At 44.7% G+C, this 19,922-nt stretch overlaps 1 protein-coding gene across 1 annotated transcript in view; it reads right to left on the minus strand.

Moving 5' to 3' along the window:
• LOC138525904 (immunoglobulin superfamily member 3-like) overlaps positions 1–19,922 on the minus strand; it is an 87,850-nt gene that overhangs the window by 32,647 nt on the left and 35,281 nt on the right. The window lies entirely within an intron of this gene.

A 19,922-nucleotide genomic window follows, 5' to 3' on the forward strand; every position in this document is an offset into this window, starting at 1 on the left:
GGACGAGAACTGCTGCTGCTGAGAAAACTCGGGATGCCTGGCCTACATTTCAGAAGGCGAGCCACGACCGCAATGCATCACCGAGCTGCCAGACTTCAGGGCAGCCTGCCTCACACGGGCCGTGTTGAGAATAATGATGGTGCTTATGCACGAACTTTGCGCAACTGTTCGTCCTCGTAATCCGAGTAACGAGTAAGTATACTCTGCTTGTCATGCCACTCCTATTTCATGTTCTTCTACTATATCAAAAATTATATATTCATATCATAGTAACGCATGAAAGTCATTCAATAGTGTGCATTGTCTAGATAGCATTTGTCCGTGCAGAATGCCATTAGTTACAAGAATTGTCATTGACAACAAACGTTTATTAAACTTATCTTGGTCATTTAAAAACAGTTTGTTTCATTCCTTTTCACAGGTGGTACAGGCTTGGACACCGCGTTCGAAGAGTGATACCCACCTGTGCCGTTCGTGCCATAAGAGAAACGTTCCCGAGTGACAGCGGTCAGTACAGGGGATTTTCTCTCGCTGTGCTGCAACCTGACCTGTATAATCTTTAAAGTTTTGTATTTTTGTGTCATGAAAATAAGATACAAAATAAAACACCACATATATTTTAACAATGGTTGTTTCGATTTTTTAAATGAATCAAGTGTGTCTCCATTCAAGGATGGAAGTCAGACATCTGTGCTCCGAATGGTTGAAGTTCTGGTCGCTGTGAAGCAGGGTGGTCACTATCTATCTAAGCTAACATAACATATTCTCGATAATGCATGCACTAAATAACACTTGTTCAAAGTCTTTCAGTAGGTTATGTCTCTATAAAAGTCACAAATATATCTATACTAACAATTACCACTGGATTATACAGGCCTTAGGTTAAGGGTCTTGACCACTATAATATACCGGTTGAAGTGTGGGTCCGTGCTTACAAGAATCTCTGGTATGTGGCATTTGTTATTGATAAGCAACGATATACTATCAAAGGCAGTTCGCACCCGTGAATGAGCATTGGCATGTGGGGCTGTCTGGGGCGCGAACGGCCAAGGTGCCAAACTACATGTACACTTCAAAAGGTATCCCACGCCAAGGGCCCATCGGTCACATGGCCTCCTCAGACCCTGTGTCTCCAGTCAGGCCTCCCCTTGAAGCAGGCCGCCCCCAGGCCCCTCCATCCCACCCCCTCTATCAAAGGCGGTTGCACCCGGGGATGAGCGCTGTCAGGGGCGCGAAAGGCCAAGGTGCCAAACTACATGTACACTTCAAAACGTGTCCCACGCCAAGGGGCCATCGGTCACATGGCCTCCTCAGACCCTGTGTCTCCAGCCAGGCCTCCCCTTGAAGCAGGCCGCCCCCCTGCAATCCACATAAGTGTGTCTCCATTCAGCAGTCTTCCTGTGCCTAATCTACACGCCCCAGGCCCATCCAGCCCACCCCCTCTATCAAAGGCGGTTCGCACCCGGGGATGAGCGCTGGCTTGGGGGGCTGTCACGGGTGCAAACGGCCAAGGTGCCAAAGGTATCCCACGCCCAGGGGCTATCGGTCACATGGCCTCCTCAGACCCCGTGTCTCCAGCCAGGCCACCCCTTGAAGCAGGCCGCCCCCCTGCAATCCACATAAGTGTGTCTCCATTCAGCAGTCTTCCTGTGCCTTATCTGCACGCCCCAGGCCCATCCATCCCACCCCCTCCATCAAAGGTGGTTCGAACCCGGGGATGATCGCTGGCTTGGGGGGCTGTCATGGGCGCAAACGGCCAAGGTGCCAAACAGCATGTACACTTCAAAAGGTATCCCACGCCCAGGGGCCATCGGTCACATGGCCTCCTCAGACCCCGTGTCTCCAGCCAGGCCTCCCCTTGAAGCAGGCCGCCCCCCTAAGACCACAACATACATACGTCATTCATTCACAAACACACCCCTGTTTCTAATACTTTATAAACCACTTGATATGTCTCATGAGAACATCTTTGTGCTTTGCAAGTCAACTCCTGAACGTGCTACCTGGCAACCACTGAGATCTACGCTAATCTGCTCGTCGTCGTGCTATCCGTGAACTTCTGTGACCGCTTAGAGCAAACCCATCAGTGTGCTACCTGTGGCCACCCACCTATTCTCCTGCAACATACTGCTCTGCTTGCTGAATCCAACTGTTTGTTGGTCAAGGTAAGGCCATGTATCCTAGTCATATTTCGCAGATTTTTAAATTTCTATCTATTTGTGAGTAGAGTACACAATAGTGCTATGTTCATTGGTCTCATTGCTATTGACTTGAGTTTCCATTGCTGTGCTATCAATAGATCTATTTATTTTCATCTTTGTCTATTGTCATCGAATTGCATTCTTCGGGGGTCCAGTCTATAATGTAAGCATGTTTCCTTCTCGTGCAAGACAGAACATCCAAGGGACGAGTCACATGTTCAGATTTCAGTCACATCAATTATACAACTTATGCAAATACTAAGCCACACATAATGAACTGGTATAGTTCCTGCGACCAAAACAAACCTTGCATTGATCATTGTATGATTCATTTACTTTTGTATCAAATCTTTATTCTTGCAGATTGTATAATAATGTCGATATTTACTTTTCAGATTTATCAACAATGCCTGCCTGTTCGATTAGCGGTTGCCCTTCGAAGACCCATGCGAAATCTGAAGGCACTACAATGCATGTATTCCCAAAAACTGTTGATCGAATAAGAGAATGGGTCAGACATTGCGGATACCCACTGGCTGAGCTGGAAAGTAGAGTCCAACAAGTCTTACAGGACAAGAGGGATGATCGATACCGCATCTGCAGCCGGCACTTTTCCTTGGACATGTACACAACATCTTGGGCAACAAAGAAGAATAAACGGCGAACGACACGGAAATTGCTCGCAAACGCTATTCCCACTCTATTCGTCCACATTCCGCCACCGGTGAGTCAAGTGTCCGGATTTAGCTTTAGGCCTTGCGGTATGTGTAGGTATCTGAACGGATTAATTGATATTGTAGGTGTTCTATCCCTTGTAATAATTTCGATATTGATATGAGTGTATAGCTTTTTGAATAATGACATTTATCAATATATTCTTTTTCGATTTCATAACCCACAAATGAAATGTATATATATGGGAACAGGGAACTGTGCTGTATTGAGCATTTTTCAAGTATTCTGTCGCCTTACACGGCTATTTTTAATATTGGCATTTCATTATCAATCATTAATTTACCTTTACAACTTCTTGACTATCCCTTGAATCTGAAGCAAGAACATTCTACATCCTTGATGTGGTCGCAGTTATCAACCACTTCTAGTGCGTATCAGGTAATCTTACTAGGCTAATCCGCTACAGACTTGTTTTATGCATGTCAAGTAATAGTTTTATTCTATCATGTAATTATTTTACCGAATGTTTGGTTAGTGCTTTCCAATTGATATACACTTTAGTTATCGTCCACTGGTGTTTGTTTTCAGTTATAATTAGTGTTATCCATACTAATGCAAGTACTGTCTTTCAGGGAGATGCTGAAGCGTCCGCCACATCTACAACATTTCTAGATGTTCTTCACCAGCAGAAGGTATGGATACTGACAGCTCCATCAGGCGTCATCATCAGAGCTGGAATTCTTGTCTTTTGATTGTGCTACACAATGTTTCATTTGTGGTTAGCCGTTGATATGTATCTGTGCTGTCAACCCCAGGTGTGTGTTATGTTTTCACTATTGTAATCCTCACTAATGCAAGTATTATGTTTCAGGCAGTTGATGGAGCGTCAACGCCTGCACTTGATGCAGAGCCTGACATTCAAGTAATTCCAGGGGAAATGGAAGTGGGACCATGTGTATACAAATCGGCGCAACAGCTTTCGGACGTGCGCACTACATTTGCAACATCCATAGATATTCTTCAGCAGCACGAGGTATGGATACTGACAGCTCCATCATGCGTGATCATATAACGTGATTCCATTTGCTATACTTTCTTCCCTATTAACCCAATTGCTGTGTTTCAGGGAGACGACGGAGCTTCCACTACAATCACAACATCCCATTTAGATGATGCAGATGTAAATAAATCGGAGAAATAAGTCGATGAAATGTGATCATATTTAGATTTTCCTTGATTCTTTTAGACAATGTATCATTTGTGGTTATCTCTTTATATGTACCTTTGCGTTCGACCCCAAGTGTGTGTTATGTTTCCAATATTGAAAAGCATACTAATCCAAGTACTGTGTTTCAGGGAGATGCTGATGCCTCCTCTCCAATACAACCATTCATGGCAGTCCATGCAGAGCCAGAGGTATGGATACTGACAGTTCCATCGAAATAGATCATCAAAGGTCGAATACTTGTCGTTTGATTGTTGCACACAATGTTTAAATCGTGTTTGGCTATTGAGATGTACCTGTATGTTCGTCCTCACGTGTGTTTTATGCTAACAATATTTTGATACATAGTAATGAAAGTACTATGTTTCAGGGAGACGATGGAGCCTCATTCCGTGCTGTCTATGCGGATACAGAAAATATAGTCGTTGCAGCGCAAGAGGAAGGGAGGACATGTGGAAACCAGTCGAGTCAAAAAAGTTGCAAAGAAAAAAAAACAAAAAAGGTTAGTTACAAACAATTCATAACTTTAAAAAAATGTTTGTGCTGGGGACTATTTTATGTTTTTTTCCAGTCGATTGGACTACACTTTATCTTGTGTTTAAACTGAACATCCCTTTTCCAATCTCTCCTCTAGTTACCCGTGGGTGTCAGAACTATACATACACAGACAGTGAAGCGAATGAGAGATGTTGCTTGCCAGACCATGTACACTATGGAGGAACTATTAATTGAGGCGAGGTGTGTTCAGGCTTGAGATGCTCATGTCCAATGGCCAGAACATGAATTAACTGTGTTTGGAGAATACAGCAAAGTTGCATTGGACCATTGCTACAGTGCGACCGCACCACCACAAGAAGATGATATTGAATGTATTGAAGATAGCTCTGAAGTAGTTGCAAATCAATTCACACACAATTCACACCCGCCAAAAAATTGCCACCCAAAAACCTGTCGACATTGTTGTGTTCTCCCATCAATGTTGAAGTAATAGATGTTGAAATGACAGAGAATGAACCAGCCGCAGCATCCATAGACGCATCAGAACTTGATAGCAGCGACATTACTTTCCAATGTGTTGAAATCTCTGCAACGTCACAGGCCAAAACAACGTTGACGCAGGATGACAGAGAGCAAATACATTGTATTCAACAGTTGTTTGATGGAAATTATAAGTATGCTGAAATGTGGGCATTCAGTTAGAGGGAAAGTATGTGGGAAGCCATTGATTAATGTAACTCGTCAAATAAAAGGCAGTAACGTCAAAATAAAGGCCGCCTGTCGATTAAATCATAGGTTCTCATGGTCTGCACAAACGATGCTGGGGAAAATGCCAGCAGGCAATCTACTGTGTGCAGCTGCATCACTTTTTAGTGGCTCCAGTTTTAGAAAGTTAGAGGCTTTCTTTCAGTTTGTGGGACTCCATTTAATTTCTAAATCGCTGTACTACATATACCAACGTGATTATCTGTTTCCGGCCATTAGTGATGCTTGGAAAATTGAACAATTGTCTCTAGCAAGTACATTCGAAGGGAAACGTTTCAGGCTAGCCGGCGATGGACAGTGCGACAGCCCTGGATTTTCTGCCAAGTACTGCACCTATCACTTTCAGGACATGGATAGTAAGAACATTGTGAGTTCGGTGGTCGTGCAGGTAACACAATGTACATCCTCAGTGGCCATGGAGAAACTAGGATTTATAAAATCAGTGGAATATCTACAATCAAGGGGAATGCACATCGACCTCATAGCCACGGACAGACACGTTTCAATTGCCAAGACAATAAGAGAGCAGTTCCCGCTTATTAATCATTAATTTGACGTATGGCATCTTGCTAAATTAATCAGTAAGAAAATCTCAGCTACAGGAAAAAAAAAAGGTTTTGAAAGTATTTTGCAGTGGTCCCAGTCTATCACCAACCATCTTTGGTGCAGCTCAAAAACTTGTAAAGGGTCAGTGGAAATACTACTTGAAAAATGGCGGTCACTGATGCACCACTGTACCAACGTTCACCGCTGGACAGCAAATGAACATTTCCACCAATGTGAACATGGCCCTTTGTCCCCAGAGGAGGCACGGAAGAAGAAGTGGTTGATTCCATCTTCACCGACACACAAAGCCATTGAGAAGATTGTTTTCGACAAAACTCTATCAAGAGATTTGAGAGGACTGACAGAATTCTGTCACACAGGAGATTTGGAGGTGTTCCACAATATGTGCCTAAAGTACAGGCCAAAGCACTTGCATTTTAGCTTTTGGGGCATGAAACATCGCACTCTACTAGCGGTCTTGGCCCATAACAGCAATGTCGGACTTGAACAATCTAGGACTATGGGTAACGTAAGGATGCCTCGCTACACTAAGGTGTTTTCAAAACGAAGTAAGCAATGGGTGATCAAACCAGTCTATGATGAAATGCAGTTCGACTTTGTGAAAGGCCTTATTGTTGCTGTGTTAGAGAAGCACAGATATGGAATTTTGGACGTTTCTGTGATCCATTGCCACCGAACATTGCAACTGTGCCATGTCCACCAGAAACACAGCTGGTTGTGAAGTACAAATCCCGGTTTAAATAATTGCAATACGATTGTCTTTTTGTAAATAAATGTTATTGTACAGTGTACCTGTAACCCTAACCCCTACCTTCACCATCATGGGTGGCGAGCAAGCTGGGTGTCATCTTTGAATTCTCTCTATTCACCTCACATATGTGTATGTATATATTTTTCTCATGTCTCATCTCATGTAAATGTAAATGCTCTGCACTGTTGCGCACTGTTAACGGAGGGGAGGCTTGCATATTGCAAATAATAAAACAAACAAACGATAAATCACACTTTTAACTCAACTCATGTGGTACTTTATACTTTCCCTGACCTTCCGCCAAAAATTAAATGTCTCCATAGTTATGATTCTTTGGGGCTTCAAAGCTCGCAGACAACGGGGACAAAATTGGGGGCCTTAGAACGCACCAGCCAAGCGGGCCGTGGCATTTGGGAGAGAAGCCAGTTCGCATTTGCACATTGAGGCGCACTACATAGACGGATTCTAAACTTCAAGTTCTCACAGATGCCTATAATACGTGATGTTGCAAATAAAGAATGCGAAGGACAGCGCCCAGATGAGGCCCACAAGTCGCACTGGAAGTATAAGGGTCTATTGTTTTTTGACCTTGAGACAGGGACCATGCCGAAATAACTTCATTTGCAGGGGGTGCGCAATAACGTAAGAGACGATAAGGCAGAACATTCAGAAACTAGACCGAGTTTCATTTTAGTTCAGCATACGAAAAATCATTGTCAAGAGCACGGTCGGATTTACAGACTGCATTACGCAGAGACACATTGGAAACTTTAAATATAATGTGAGTAAATCTTTAGACGCTTTTATACCGGAATGAAGAATTAATGAATGGATGCATGAATAAATGAATGAATGAAGAGCTAGGAAAAGCAAGGAAAACGTGTTCGTAGTGGGCACATGGGCATGCAGGTCCACAGGTCTCACCGATCTCGGTCCTTGGCCCAGCCACTTTTCCATGCACTGCCTACCTGCACTATGGGACTGTCTCTGTATCCTTCAGCCCCTTCTCCGGCATTTACCTTACACTTGCCACCAGCTGGCCCTATTATTTATCTTCTATTCTACTAACCATGTACAGCACTTTTACCCCCCTCTCCCCTTCCCCTTGCGCGATCTGAAAGACACATGGCCTAGTAGGATCATTGTCTGTCTGCCCTTGTTCCCCCCCTGCCTCGTCACGCTTTGAAACACTTGTGTATAAGCGCGTTACAAATGCCATATCATATATCATATCATTCCACACGCATGTAGACTAACTGTCGTTTCTCATTGTGTATTGGCCTCGATTTATTTCGTTACTTTTCGCATTGATTTTAGAGCCGAACATACTCCATTGAACTATCCTTGCAAGCAAATAGTTTCTGATCGGCCGTAATAAATAAAATATTTTTTTTGTTTTCATAACAGGTATTTGATCCCGTTCTGCTACTTTCATCGGTTTGAGACACCGGCAGATGGATTCTTCAATAGACACCTGCAGCTTTGTGTGAACAACTGGAGCACGTTAACCATATTATGGGACGATCGCCAAGGGCCCACATGCCCTTACGCTGTACTAGTGGCTAGAAGCAACATATCAACCTTTACGCTGGCCTAGTGCCTACTTGATGGAACAGCCTTGCGGTTCAACGTGCTACAAAAGTGCCTCTTTGAACGAAAACCAACACCCTGTGTACCATAAAGGAACAGCGCGTGACTCAATATAAATTTAGACGGATTTGCGGATACAGATAAAAGAAAATAAATGGCTTTCCGAGTTCATATGGCAATTGCTGAATATGCTCTTAACATTTAATGTCAAATAAATGTACTTTACCAAATGTACCGTGTTGCTGTTTGATTTTAAAGTACAGTTTCATATTCCGAATTGTGGCGCGCTGTGTTGTGAGATGGTCTGTGTTGGTTTTCGGGTTCTGTGTGGAATCGCGTAGAAGACGAGTGGGCGTGTTTGCCTACGCAGCACAGTAACATCACGGAGAGAGGCGGGGAATATGAATGTTTTGATAATGTCAGGCTCAGGGGCGGGGGAATTGATTTAGTGCCGCAGAAGCAGGTCAGCCAGGGCGATGCGGCAAGTGATAGGATTATCACAAAATGGCGGCTCCCTGGTGCCTGTTTTCGCGTGCGTTTAATGGACGAAAACTCGGGTAAGGTCCATAGGAAAGTTTTCTAAAATCGAGCCACTTAGGCTTAAAAAAACATGGCCGACCCGTAGGGACAATAAAAAATTTTACTGGACCATGCCTTTAAATATAAGGCAAAACGGCAGCATTCTGTTTACTGTCATGTAGTGCACTGCTGTGTAAAATACAACTAGACACTCAGTATAGTTAATGTAGGTCAGTTTTTACATACTGCTGACCCTTTTTTTATGTTTTAAACATAGACATAAGAATAAAAGGCTGTGAACAACGTAAGCAAAGACAAGAAAGGGTTCACAGATCACAATGCAAGCTGTATCATGGTTGAGGAAGTACAGACAATTACAATGTAGTCCCAACAGTGTAGATTATTTACACCAGAAAGAAAATTCCCAAAAAGGCATTACTTCATGCAGATTGGTCATTCAGTGTAAGACATTGTAAATGCATACAGAGCAGAATCACAAGTATCAGAATCAAGGGGGTGCGCACATATCTACACCTCACATTGGGAAACAGATACTGTGTAGGGGTGTCTTTGATCGACACTTTGTATAGTTTTTTTGTTTTCTTGTGTCTTCATACTAAGGATATAATCAATATAGTTCATCTAGGAGACTGGACCTTGGGGAGGTCTATTAGAGCCAGGCTAAAGGGTGACCTTGTAATGGGTCGACGTCAAGAAGTTGAATCAAAGACCCCAAGCGGGGTGGAACCAAAAGGCAGCAAAATGGTGCCAGGGTTCTCAGATGTTTCGGCATATGTGGTTAAAGAGCCTTCTTCTGGAGCCAAGGCTTAGGACCTTCAGTTTATAGAAGTGTGCTTTCTCACAGAGGCCAAGGTACTTTTTCCGAAAAGCAACGCTGTTAATTCACAATCATTCCTCTTGGAGCTTCTGGGCCAGCATCTGGTTCGTGCCAGGGACTTTCTGCAAACTCTGGGGCACATGGCCTCTTGTATATTCCTAGTGCCTTGGCCTTGCCTAAACCTCAGCCCTCTGTACCACCTGCACAACAACTGAAAGGAAGCCTCCCAGAACCTCAAGGCTCTCATCCCTATGTCAGAATCCCAGAGAGGAGGTTTGAGCTAGTGGTTTCACTACAACAATCATTGCAGAGGATTTCCACTCAAGATGCTCTTGCCGACCATCATTACTACCGATGCCAGCAAAGTAGTTTGGGGAGCTGTGTTGGAGGTGCAGAGACTCCAAGGTAGGTAGTTGAACCCACAATGCTCATCTCGCTTCCAAGTTGAGAGCCAGCTGCAGCTCTTCGAGCCCTGGCGTTCTTCTCGCTGATTCATCAGGGAAGGGGAGCGACTCTGCAAACAGACAATATTACATTCCTAATATATATAAACCAACAATGAAGAACACGTTCCAGCCCCCTGGAACATCTAGCCCTGGAGTTGTGGTCTTGGACAGACAATACTACAGTCCCGGCATATGTAGACAAACAAGGGAGAACACGTTCCAGCCCCATGAAACATCTAGCCCTAGGGTTGGAGTCTTGGATAGACAATACTACAGTCCTGGCATAAGTAAACAAACAAGGGAGAACACGTTCCAGCCCCCTGGAACATCTAGCCCTGCAGTTGGGGTCTTGGATAGGCAATATTACATTCCTAGCCTATGTAAACAAACAAGGGAGGACACGTTCCAGACTCCTACAACATCTAGGCCTGGAGTTGAGGTCTTGGACAGACAATACTACAATCCTAGAATAAGTAAACCAACAAGTGAGAACACGTTCCAACCCCTGGAAATTCTAGGCCGGAGTTGTGGTCTTGGGCGGACAATACTACAGTCCTGACATATGTAAACAAACAAGGGAGAACACGTAACAGCCCCCTGGAACATCTAGCCTTGGAGTTGGAGTTTTGGATAGACAATCATACATTCCTAGCATATGTAAACAATCAAGGGAGGATGCATTCCAGACTACTAGACCGTCTAGGCCTGGAGTTGAGGTATTGGACAGATAATACTACAGTCCTAGCATAAGTAAACAAACCAGTGAGAACACGTTCCAACCCCTAGAACATCTAGCCTTGGAGTTGGAGTCTTGGATAGACAATCATACATTCTTAGCATATGTAAACAATCAAGGGAGGACGCGATCCACCCCCTGGAACATCTAGCCTTGGAGTTGGAGTCTTGGATAGACAATCATACATTCTTAGCATATGTAAACAATCAAGGGAGAACACGTTCCGTCCCCCTGGAACATCTAGCCCTGGAGTTGGGGTCTTGGGCTGAGTTGAATCTTCTGAAGATCAAGGCTGCTCACGTCAGAGGCAAGGGCAATCTGGAAACAGGCCTTTGCCCCCTCTGATTCTTGGGAACTCTGCCCAGATATGTTCCTTGAGGTGTCGAGGAGGTTCAGGACTCCTGAGCTGGATCTCTTTGCCTCCCCTGAGAATGCCAACGCCCTGACGTTATGTACTCAATTCCCTTGTCTGGGGTCTGGGCGTCAGATGCAATGACCATTCAGTCTCCGAGGGGCCTACGGTTTGCCTTTCCTCTGCTGCCATTGCTTCATAAAGTAATCCTCAAGATCTGAGATTTGGCAGGTGAGCTCATTCTGACAGCTCCGTTTGGCCACAAAGATCCCGGCTCCCCCTGATTCTGGATGTAGCGGTCTCCCGGGGGCTTTCCTATCCTGTATTGGTTTTATCCCATTCTAGGGTTCTGGGGAGGGAGAAATCTAAGAAAACCAGTCTAGGGGTCTGGAAATCAAGAAAGCAGAAACTTCGGCAACACATAGCTAGAGCGGTCCAGAATGACAAAAGACCTTCCACGCTTAGGAATTACGATAGACACAGGAAGAACGTCAAGAGTTCGTCTGACTGGAAGGATACTCTGGCTTTGGGCGGTGATGTCCCTGTCAGTCTTCAGTTTGTGCAAGAGGGTTTCACATTGAGATTGAGATATCCACCCTAAGGGCCCATTGGCAGCAATCAGGTCAATCATAGCACTTTGGGGGGACACAAAGGAAGTGAATCAGGTTTCCCATCTACTAAAGAGTTCTCTCTCTCTCTCTAGGCCGGTGGCGGCAACTGGGGACCCTGCTTGGGCTCTTCCATTGGTCCTAAGGCCTCTGTAGACAGCACCCTTTCAACCTATTGAAATTATTTCTTTGAAATTCCTTATTCTCAAAACAGTCTTTTTGGTAGCTATTACCTGTGCCAGGAAACTATGGGAAATTGGGGCGTTAGTTGGCAGGACCCCTTATGTGGTTATTCAGGAGGGTGCTTGGATGTGACCAGCCTTCCTGCCCATAATAATCTCTACGTTTCAAATGCTGGCTCTTCTCACAGGACATCGAGCATCATCCTCCCTACCCGTAGGGTTCCTGACCTGCCATTTGGATTGATCACTTGCTATCCTGCACCTATCTTTGCCAACTGGATCCTAATCCCCATGCAATCTGCTCGATGACCTTACCTTAGTTTGGAACTGTATTGCATCACTGCACTGTGCAACCACTTAACTGAAGTGTCAAACTAAGTTCTACCTGTAACCATATTCTTAAACTCAAGCGCCCAGATGCCTGAGGGTTAGGTGCGCTTTACAAATGTAATAATAAATAAATAAATCTGCTCGAAGAGATCCTTCTTCTCTCCTTTATTTCTGAACCCTGTGTCTTCAGATGAGATTGCCTGGAATCATTTGGATGTGAGAAGGGAAGTACTGATGTATCTTAATAAATTGGGGAGAGTTAGAAGATCAAACAATCTGTTACTTTTGGGGTATCATGCCTGGATGGGAGAGCTGTGGTACAGACTGTTAGATGGATTAGAGACACCATCACTGTGGTGTATTTTTTGCTTGGGACCCGCTCGCATCCAAGAATTCAGAGAAGAATGACTAGGGAAATGGCGCTTCTTGGGCTGAAGCACAGGGGAGGTACACATCTGGGACATTTGCAGGGTGCCTATATGGCAAAATGCCAAAACCTTTATTAGACATTATGGGTTGAACTTGCACATTCAAAACTCTGGTGGCCTTGGTGTTGAGTTAATGAGCGCAGGGACATAGTGAACACACTGCTTAATGTCAGACCCAATAAAATGTCCCCCAAAACAAAATAAAAGTTGAAGACGAGATCCTATGTATATGTGAGTACTGTGACGAGGAAGAGCATGACTAGGAGTAATAAAGATTGCCAGCAAGTAATCCAAGCCGTAGTGGGAGAAGAGGCCGGGTGAGTCCAGGCATTTGCCCTGCACATAAACTGTGACACAATGACAATAAACACAAACGAGCGTTTGCTCCGATTGATAGAACAGTCTGTGAAACTGTTTCCCAAGCAGTGAATTTACTGAGTGCTTCTCCACAAAAGTGCACAATATTTCGGAGCCAAATGAGCTTTGACACTTTTACGAAAGGGGACCTTTTATTCCAGAAAAAAACTCTGCAACCTGCCGGTAATGAAAATACCAGTTACCACCTCTTAATTATCACATGCAAAGTTATGCACGTTTCTGAGAGTCCTTGACTTTTTCACATTTTTACAAAATACACACACAGACACACAGATGCATGCGTACAGTTGTTACAATACATTTTTATCATGCTTTGATATTTACAGTCAGTCAAACAACTTTATTCGGCCAAAAAAAGGCCATCAAAGTACAACCTACAAATACAGTTCTAAACTAAAAATAGACACTAATACATAATAACAGAAACACAGCAAAGAAGGGACAACTGACCATTGAAAAAGACCGCCCCCCTAATAATGTCCCCCAAACAGATTTGTAAACCAGTGGTCAGGACCCGCCCGCCCCTAACCCCTGGTAGTTCCTAGACCGCCTCGGACCTAAGATGGACAGGTTTGCCCCTGAGAGGGGCTTGTTGCCAGGGGTGCCCACGGTGTGCCACACAAGGGCGTGAATGGGAGATGAACCGGCTGTGATACCACTTTTCCATGACTGCCCATGGCCATTACACTTTTCCAAGATGGCCCTTGCCATTTGGCTGTCCCCAAAGACTAATTTAACAGTCTCCAACTTTCCTGAAGAGTTAGGCAATCTGATACACTCCAACAACGAACTCCCAGACACAAACCCACATTCCCCCACTGTCCGCAGCCAATGAAGACATTTGTTCAAAAAGGCATCCCTTGGTTCTCTTGTATCGCTGGATAGTTTTGGAACACCATGAAGGAACACCCTATAACTACTACAGCCTTTACGTAAATGGTTCCCAGACTGAGGCTTAATCAGGCCAGGGATTGGGGCACCAGCCTCCCTCCCCACTGGGCGTGAAGGGCCCTGGACTCTCCTAACGGGTTTCCGCAATGGTGAAGGCACGGACCCCAAGTCTGTACATCCTGAACACTCGCTGGTCTCCCTTCTTTCGGGGGATGCTGAGGGGAGGGCCGCCTCTGGACGACTCCTCAGAGAAGGGGGAGACCTAGACACACAGGCATGGGGCAGTCCAGGGCATGAGGAGTGTGTTCCTTTTACAGAGCCAAGAGTTGGTCGCCCTGGGCCGACCCCAGAAGAACCCAAGCTTTCCCTTCCCACACCTCGTTCCCCCAAGTCCCCCAACAACCCCTTAATCAGGACAAGAAGAAGGTTTTTGACCTCAGCCAACTCAGGGAGCAGGAGGTGACATGGACAACTTAACGGCTTGGTGAAAACAAAAGAAGGTGAAACTGAAGGGGCGTGTTCTCCTTTATTGGGGAGTTTGGAAGGCCGAAGGGGGCTAGGACAGGGCAGAGAGCTAGCCCCGAGCATATGCTGGCTCCCAAGGCTGGATGGAGAGCTGGACTTCTCCTCCACGCCCGGCCCCAAACCATCAACACCCACACCTCCGACATCCAGTGTGATGGGCCGGGGAGGCGGACATGAGTATGCTTCGGGAAGAGCCGGTGACGGCTGCAGAACTTGGGTATCAGGACCTGGGCCAAAAGTTAAATGAAGGGGGGCCAGTACCGAAATGGAAGTGCTGCATGGGGCCAAGGGTGGAACCAACAAGTTCAGCGACGCAGGGGCAGGACCACTAGCAGGACCACTGGTCAGCTTCAATATGCCCTTTGAGATTCTCTCGCAGCCATCAGCCAGGTTATTCAGAAGATCAGCAGAAGCCACACAGTCAAAGCCCCCAGCGGGAGTAAGCAGGTTTATGGAAAGAGCAGATTCCTCCCGGGCGGGGCATGCCGAGCTGTTGGTTGAGGGAGGGGGCAGCATGGTGCCGCAGACCCCGGGGGGCTGAGTTAAAGGGCCTGCCAACAGGCTATATATAGGGACATGTAATGGTATAGGCTCCCCAGAGGCTCCTTCTACGACACTATTCGTCTCACCAGCAGTGGCCAAAGGTACTCCACTCCCACAGAGGCTCCCGTTACACGCTCCATGTCCCTGCGCAGCCCCCTGAGCCGTGCGCAGCATGCCCTTTTTCTTTCTTCTTCCCACAATAGGTTTTCGATCAGCCTGAGGGAGCGGGGTTCCTTGAAGTTTCGAGAGGAGGGTGGATTGCAGCAGGTGATGGGGGAGAAAGGGGAAGAAATTTCTCCTCCGTCCGAAGCTCCCAGTGCGGGGTCCCTAGGAGGGCCAACCATCATGGGGAGTTGATGTACTTGAAGGGATTGAATGATTGTAGAATGGTTGTGGAAAGCCCTACGTGACCGCTGTGCAAATAACAGAAAGAACAAAAAAGGTTCCAAGAGTTCCGGGGCTCTCAAAGATTGTTTCGATGTGGTGCAACACCCCCAACATTGAGGCTCACCCCAAGACTCACCCCGACAGCAGACTCACCACGGAATCATGTCCAGTCCAGTCCATACCAAGCCAGTAGATCAGGTCCCCCATGGACCCGCTAACACCCCGAGCGGGCCGCCAACACCCCGCGCCCTTTCCCTGCGGGATATTTACACAAAAACCAGTGTTTCAAAAGACTTCCCCCGCCAGACAGTATAAACTGTGCACTTAAGCTGTTTATGAATGCACTTTACGTATAAATATTAATAATAAAATGTGTAAAAGAAACGTATCTACAACTTGTAAATAATTACTTGTAAAAAAAAAAAACGTTGGAAAAATGCGCGAATTGTGAATTCCGTCCGATACGGCCAGCAACATTCTCTTCAAAGCAGCGCTGCTTTACAAACAAATGGCCACCAGAGGGAGCAGGAGGGCGCTCACGAGTGCAGAGGCGTGCACTGAAGGGGTAAGTCTTCTAGGTGGGGCGGGGTTTCTCACAGGGAGAAGGATGACGTCAGGTGTTTCTGCAAATGGGAAACAACAAAAAGAAACATTTAATTAAGGATGTATTATTGTTTCTTCCTTTGTTGACCACAAACACAATAGAAACCGTACTATTCAATGTTTCAAATATGCCTGCCTTTTTGCCAATTTCTAAAAGTAGCAAAGTGAGACACCATGTGCCTGACTCACAGAAGCGTTTTATAATGGTGCAATCCCATTGTAAAACCTTCCGTGAATCAAGCCCTATTTGTTCAAAGTATCAAAAGTGTTTGTAAACTTGTTGGCGGCCATTTTGTTTTGCATGCCTTCCAGTACTGTGTTTGCTTTGAATTCTGGGACTTTTCGTTTACCTAATTTTCAAATGGTAAAGTAAAAAGTACAAGTCGCTGAATGCAAAGGGGAAAAAACAGGACTGTGTGGCCTTCTCACGGATAGCAGCAGGAAGCTCTGGTTCTCCCTTCTGTTTTGTTTCTCAGATTTGAAAAATCAGCAGGGGGATACCGCCTGCCAGCTCGCCTGAATATTTACTTTCATTTTGTTCGTCAGGAAAATTATTTAAGCACCACATTTAAACCGTGAAAGTGTCTTGACTTTCAAAATGATTAAATGACTTCTTCATTTTATGAGTTGAATTTGAGGAACGTGCATTTCAACGTCTGATGCTCCAAATTGAGTGTGAATCGAAGGATTAGGGTCCAAATATGTGGCGTTCGGGACACAATATAGTCCTACAGACAGGGACATTATCAAGGAATAATGACCAAACCCCAAGTTACCTTGGGACAAACCAAAGGCCATATGTTAGGGAAGGGTTATGGTCCCTCCAGAGGCCTGTAAACTATTAGCACATTTTGTAGTGGAAATAGTAGTGTAGCTTTTGAATTTGTGGAGGTGAAGTACAAACCGCTAGTTTAATAGTGAGTAAAATAAATGAACAACACATACTAGTAAAGTAACGAGGATTTCCTTATAAGGTTAGCATTTTAATTGTATGCTTGGTTGAACTAGAAAGATTTTAACATGAGTCTGTAATGCAAAAGCAAATGTTTTCTCTGTATAATAGTCAAAGCATTTCCCCTTGTTTTAATTTTCATTTTGGCACATTTAATTGGATGTTACCTGTCATGTTGAAGATGCAGTAAAAAAAAAAAAAAGATACTTTCAGAGAGGGAGCGTTTTATTGAAAGAAATAACATTTCACAGCTTTTTCTTGAATGCCGAAAAATGCTTTCTGCTGTTTCCCTGCCTACTACTGAAATCAGAATGATCAAAATGCAGTCAATACCAGTAGATATTGACTGCATTCCGATTATTCTGATGGGTTCAAAGGTGATCAATAATGACTTCATTGGCTAATAGTGTGATAAACCCTGACATTTTAACCTCAATGAGCACACAACCATATAACCTGTAAATGTCTATTGCTCACTTGACCTCACTGCGGCCATGGCACATTTCCTAACCTTCAATTTGTTTGGGAGTTTTTAAGTATGGTTTAAGTCGGGGTCTCTGTTAGACTTCAGAAATGACGGAATTTCTAGGCTTTTTAATCGAGGCATCGCCATTGCCTGGGGTGGGTAGAAGTCATGGAGAGTTGATGGGTATCAGCGCTTTGTCACGGAACAATTCCCAGTATTAGAAAGTTTGGTGAAGATTCATTAATGACGTAACCGGCTTTCTGTGTGGATCAGGGAGCAAGACCGGGGCTGCACGTAATATGAGATGCCAACGTGGCATCTCATGTTACGCCTTTGGGCAGGAGTTTAGACCCCAGTCTGCAGCTTTAGAGTTCTGGCAAAGCTAGGTATGTCCATATTGGTAGGAAGACCTTTTACCCTAGGAAGGAGTGCTGACAGTCTTGCTTTGGAAACCTGACCAGCGACTTGCATGGCCCTTAGAGCACAGGACTATTTGTGGTGCTGCCAGTAGAGCAATAATTATAGGCTCACTGTTGAGGCTGCAGACAGAGGACCAAGGCAGCAGGAGGAACAGATGTCAGGGGGCACTAGTTCATCTCTGCCGCTTGCTGACAAGATGATGAATACAGGCCAAATTAGTGTGTACCCAACACGCCCCGGTGCTTATGTGTTGACAATCCTTCCAGAGAGGGCGGCACATGCGCCCCTTAATCAATATGCCAAGGATCGCTTGCCCTAGAGAGGGCATGTCAAGTAGGATGGTGTGAGGACGTGGGGAGCGTGACTGGATAACCACATACTTTATGTGGTTGGGGCGGGGGTGAGTAGATGGGCAAGTTGGTAGTATGAGCAAAAAAAGTGCGTCCTCCTGGCTAGTTTTTCACTTTGTTCTCTTTGGTAAGAACAGGTATTATTTTTGATTCAACTGCTATAAAGTCTTATTTATTTATTTGTATTTATGAAGCGCACTAGCTGCCCAAGGGCATCGAGGCGCTATTACATGAAATTGTCTTAGTTACAGAAATTGTCTTAGTTACATCCGGATAGTCTTAATGATGTTATCCTGTTGAAATTATAGAAATTCAAGACAAGAAACCTGGAGGAGGCCAGGTTGATTTATTTTCATTGTTAACCCTGTTGGGGCATTTTATAATGTTAGACAATAGTTCTATACGCTTTCAATTTATAAAACAGAAAGAGTATGAAAAACTAGTGGTAAAGTTGTCCTGAATGTTTTTTAGAGAAACAATTAGGAAGAGTATTGATTTTTCCATGTTGCACGATTATTTTGTCATATTTGTCCCCCTTCCTCTATACAAGCCCTCGGCGACGTTGAGGAAGGTAAGGCACTAGAAATGTGAGGATCCCTCTGCTAGGTTCGTGCATTCGTGAGTGTGACTCAGTTGCCTATGTCTGAGTTCTTGTGAGATGGTGCCTTTCCATTGCGTTTCTTGGTTTAGACAGTGAGGGTATTGAACCTGTGTCACAATGACTCTAGATTGACAGGTAGTTTTACCTTTCGGTACAGGGTTCTATGATGTAGAGAAAGATTCATAAGCTTGACGTTTGTGATGTGATAAGTAAAAACACTCAATGTTGTAGTATATATTGGTGATTTTTAATTGCACAGTTTAGCCGACATGTGTTTCGACCCAACAAGGGTCTTTTTCAAGGCATAGATGTGGGTGCAGCTAAGGTAGGCTTTAAAGAATAATGCTCTGAATGGGATAGCCTTTAAGACCTGGGGGGCCTCTGCAAACAGTTGAGCAATCTTCACAAAAGTGATTGTCATGGTTTCCTACAACATCAAAAACGTCGAGCTTTTGAATCTTTTTCTACATCACAGGAGTAATTGTGTTTATGTGAACAATAAAAGAAGCAAATCTTGAGTCAGCAAAAGATTGAAATGGGGTACCCAATAGCAGCAAAAGGATACATAGATTAATAAATAAAGGTCCTGTCAGGGCTTTTGAAAAAAAAAGGTCTAGAGCTGGAGTGTGGTGCATATGTGTTTTTGCACTTGTACAATATAGCTCACAAAGTGTGACACATCAGAGCAAGCCCTTTCTGCTATCGACAGACCCCCACAACTGACATACAGGAGTGAAAAAACAGCACTTAGCAAGGAACTGTTACCATTAAAAAATCAATCAGTGGAACTCAGTTCCCATTAGTTCCTGCTGACTTCCACCTCTAGGTGATTGTAAGTGAAATCAGGTGCTGGAGCCACCCATGGACACACAACAGTAAATTATCTGAACATTTCTCCACAAGAGGAATTAAGGCCTGTGCATCACTTTTGCCACTTAGTGGCGCCCAGTCATTTCTACTTACAATTCTCAGACCCACCCTTTTTCACTCATGGAGAGTAGTGTCTTTGTGTTCTGGGGCACCCAGAAACACTTGTGTATACGCGCGCTATAAATAAAATATCATGTCACCGGGTACACGAGAATGTTGAGCAGC

Source organism: Ambystoma mexicanum, chromosome 7p, assembly GCF_040938575.1.
Source record: "Ambystoma mexicanum isolate Mex_15411 chromosome 7p, UKY_AmexF1_1, whole genome shotgun sequence".
In the NCBI taxonomy this organism is placed as follows: domain Eukaryota; kingdom Metazoa; phylum Chordata; class Amphibia; order Caudata; family Ambystomatidae; genus Ambystoma; species Ambystoma mexicanum.